Below are 4,292 nucleotides of genomic sequence, written 5' to 3' on the forward strand. Positions count from 1 at the left end.
ACTTCAAAAGTAAACTCCCATTTTAGAAGATATTAGATGAAGGAGAGAGATCTATTTTATGAGGTCGAGGAGAGGTTTTTACCTCCTTTGATATTGCCCCATCGCTACGCTAATATAGATAAAGCCACTTTTCTTGATTGATTTACCTTATACTGTAAGTCTAGTTAATGATAGCTCCACCGCTCTAAGTTCCCCGGCTTTCACCTATTCGACCATCCCTGAACTCATACATAGATCCAATGCATCCTTTTCCTCATAATCGATTCCCTTAGCCCTTACTCTCTACCAAACTAAGAAAAGTAAGATCAATAGTAGGGAGAACAAAGGAGGAAGGGAAGAAGGAACGGAAAGAGGAAGATCGGAATGAGCATAGAAGTAGCATCCTATTCCTACTATTGAATGAGAATAAAAAGAAGGAAGGATTGATGAAGGATAGTAAAGCCTATAACTTGAATGGATAAAGAAGTCGAGCTACTTGAATAAAATATCCGCTACTATTTGATGAATCATGCGCTGACCCTACTCTTTCATATTATATATTCAATCTTTTATCTTATAATGAAATGAATCATGCGCTTCAATTAGATGAGACATGTTCAAAGGCGCAATAAATGTAATCCTTAGCTCCACTCTCAATAGGAGTTCAGGGAGAAAGCCTGTACTTGGATATATTCTATTTGTATTTTTAGGCTTTTTAGCTTAATGTGTCAAATAAAATAGGTGCCCTACTTGAGAGACAGTCTTGTGCTCTCTAGTTAGCAGCACGTACCTGAGCCCTTAGGTTAGCCGCTGTAAAGGTCTATATTAGATAGCGGGAAAAGCAGAATGCATTTCTTAGAGTGACCTTTGCAAGGAGAAGAAATAGAATAAAGGACTGAGTAGGCATTGGATCACTCTCTATACGAAGCTGGAGTTCTACGCTCAAAGACAAGACAGACGAATCCTACAGAAGTATGTCGATTTTCATTCCTTGTCCACTCTTTTCCGACAAACTGCAATTAGGCAATCCTTTGTGGCGGATTCCAAGTAAGTGAAAATCTTCCGTTTAGAACTTGTAAATCCCCTTGGAGTCGTGCCACGGCCCTGTACACAAATGAGATCTATCGATTCTCGAGTCTAATTTCTGAGTGAAAAAAGTAAACCTTTCTTGGAAGAATCAAGTTTCTAGGTGAAAGGGCCGACCCTTGGACCTATTAAGTCCAAACAAAGAACAAGAAATTCTTTTATGGCATTTCTAAATAAGAATAAGTCATAGGAGAGTGACGGGGTGGTTCTTATTTATTCTTTTCCTAGAAAACGTCCAATTGAAATCCCTACAAAGGCACCGAGAGCTCTAATGATGAGTAGAAAAAGAAAGTTTACCATAACAAACAAAGATGTGCCTTGTGCCCTTTTTTTCGCCAGCCTAAAGAGGCTGCCGGGCTGTGCACTTCACTTCAGCCCGTCACATCAAGGTGACAGGATTCGAACCTATGGCCCTCTGTACCCAAAACAGATGCGCTGACCAGACTGCGCTACACCTCGTCTCACCACCCCGAAGCATATAGATCCACCCGATCGATGAACACTCAAACCGAACTCGCCCATCCTTTTGGGCACAGGGATGCGAGAACCAATCCACCGCTTTTTTTTTAATATGCCTCAAGCAAGCCACACCAACCCTGACGCCAAAAAGCCGTATAGTGCAGGAGCGCTCACATTTTTTGGCTTACTCTTTCACTTGAATTTGAAAATCCAGCTCGCTCCCGGCTACGTGTCCTTTGGACCCTTCGCCCGCTTAGAAGTGGATTCGAACCATTGACACAAGGATTTTCAGTCCTTTGCTCTAACCAGCTGAGCTACCTGAACCACTTTCCTAAAGTCTGTTTTCTTCATCGAATAGCGCCCTACCTTACCACTTGACTAGGAAAAGCCCTTTACTAAGAAAATTGAATATATAGGCTTTTTCGCGCTAGCGCCTCTATTATAAAGCGTTGCTTGTTCTTTCGAGCAGCTCTTTCGCCGCCTAATCCCCCACCCAAGAACCGAGAGCCATCCAGGGACTGGACGGCCGGAGGGAGCTTGCTTATAGAAAGAAGATAGGCCGGTAAAAGAAAAACAAGGCGCAACGGGCTCTCCGCTCCTAGTAACTAAGAAGTGCTATTCTGTCCTCCGGGGGACTGGACTCCACCAAGAGGTTCTTTCTCTCACGTAATTTCGCCCGCCCGTTGAATTTCCGTGCCGGAGGAAATGGGATTCGAACCCATGATACAATCTTCTTGTATGTCGATTTAGCAAACCAATGCCTTAAGCCACTCAGCCATACCTCCAAGTTTTTGATCGGAATGGAATTGGATGTGCCGGGTTTGGTTGCTTGCCCGAAGGGCTATCTGATCCGATCAACTACGTAAGCCGTAGCGCGCTAGCGCGCGTACTCTTCCTCTATGAGCGAGACTCTATCCAGATCTATGGATCTCCCCAGCATCAAAGCGAGACTCCATCAAAATCTGCCACTCCTTGGGCGAGGCCTTCTTTTCTATGAAGACCCCACCACTGAATGATTTACTTTAAAGTTCTCGCCTCCGACCCAACCAGGAGAGAACACAGGGTCAAGCCTATGAACTTCACAACAACAAAACAAGCAACGGATATTCACTTCAAACAGAAAACAAATAGATTCTAAAAAGCTTATTCTAAATAATAAATAAAAGGGCTACCATTTATATAAGCTACCGAACAAGCAACGGCTTCTAGTTTAGACTAGCGCTACAACGCTATGCTATTCATATAGTTCTTGTTGAAGCCGTTGTGCGTGAGTCTAAGTCTAAAGACTCAAGCGTCTTCCTTGGTTATTTAGAAAGAGTTTCTTTGTTTTTTCTAATCTATAGGTGTGGCCGCCTAAATGGAATTCATATCTCCTTCGTCTGGTCGAGAAGGGAGGGGAACTAGACTCTGCCTCTTCTATTACATTACATTACGGAGAAGTCCATTCTCGTCATGATCGATCCACGTCCTAGCGTAGTGCCCGGCTCGCTTAGCTTACAAAGCTAGCTTACTAAGGTAGTTTACTTGCTTATTTTTAGTTAGAAAGTAATAAGGCCTTTTTCCTTGATTGCACGAGCTAGCCAGCAAACCCCCCCTTACTCACCTCAACATCTATAAAAAAAGCCCTTTCTCCTTTTCATTTCATAATAATAAGGTAAGCATCCAGCTCTCGATCCAGAGCTACTGCTCAAGAATCAACTGAGCTCAGGAAGCCAGGTTAAGGCGTCGACTTATACAGGGAAGATTCAAAAAATTCCTGTCTTTATAAGTAAATCCCACTAAACTAGACTTGTACGCTTGCCATGAAAAGTAGAGGCAAGCGGAGTCAAAGGCCGAGCCTCAACCAGCAAAGGGGGACAGCCATGCCAATCCAAGCAGAGCAAAAGTGCGCCCACTCTACCTTTCTTTCTTTACCCTAGACTTCGTTCTTCAAGGAGACCCATGTGCATTTCCTCTGTTCTGTGCTCTTGAACCCTTGATTCCCTTGTGCCTTTAGTTGAAGTATAGGTCGTCGATTCAATCTATCTTGATGGGATTTTGGCTTCTGTTGAGTAGTATAGAAGGGATTTTTCTAGTAGGTAGCGAGAAGACTAGTAGTATCGACAAGAGGCGGAATCAATAGCTGAAACTTTTTTCGCAACCTTATTCCCCATGTTAAAATTCTCCCTTATGGAACTCTCGCGTAGACTTACCTGCGCGATAGATCTGTCGGGTGATTCCAGCCTGAAGAAAGAGGCTGCGGATGCCCTGCGAACAGCTATTTCAGCCAATCTCCAAACCCTTCTTGATAAAAAGGGTACAGAGATTCCGGCTAACTGTACCATGGACCAACTTTTGGACAAAGCTGTTGAGCAGCATACGGGGAGTCTCCGCGATTTAGCAGATACTCTCCACGACCTAATAATATTTCAGACCAATAGTGAGATCCTCGAGGCAGTTGTCAATCATATTTCTTCATTAGGTGGGGGTTAGGCGGCAGGATTAGTTCATACGGATGAGAGCATTTGTTGATCTGTACGATCGACCCCGGACGTACCCATTCGCCGCGTGGGGAACCGGGTAACCAAAGTCACGATTAGAATAAAGGAAGTTCGCCGGCTAACTCCCGGAGGTGCTGGTTCAAATCCAGTTCGTGACATGGTCATCGAGATGAGAATAAGAGCAGACGGTATTGGACCAAGGGCAAGCCCCCCTTTACACTATGGGATCAATCGGGCCTCTTTCAAGTGGGTCCTCCGTATCGCTCACCATCTGGCAACTATTGTAGG

At 44.2% G+C, this 4,292-nt stretch overlaps 1 non-coding gene across 1 annotated transcript; it reads right to left on the reverse strand.

Moving 5' to 3' along the window:
* Positions 1 to 1,774: 1,774 nt before the first annotated feature.
* Positions 1,775 to 1,848, reverse strand: TRNAF-GAA. Its single transcript has one exon. It is a non-coding gene; the product is annotated as a tRNA-Phe (tRNA).
* Between the last annotated feature and the right edge of the window lie 2,444 nt (positions 1,849 to 4,292).

This window comes from Ipomoea nil, unplaced genomic scaffold (assembly GCF_001879475.1).
Source record: "Ipomoea nil cultivar Tokyo-kokei standard unplaced genomic scaffold, Asagao_1.1 scaffold0878, whole genome shotgun sequence".
Taxonomy (NCBI): Eukaryota; Viridiplantae; Streptophyta; class Magnoliopsida; order Solanales; family Convolvulaceae; genus Ipomoea; species Ipomoea nil.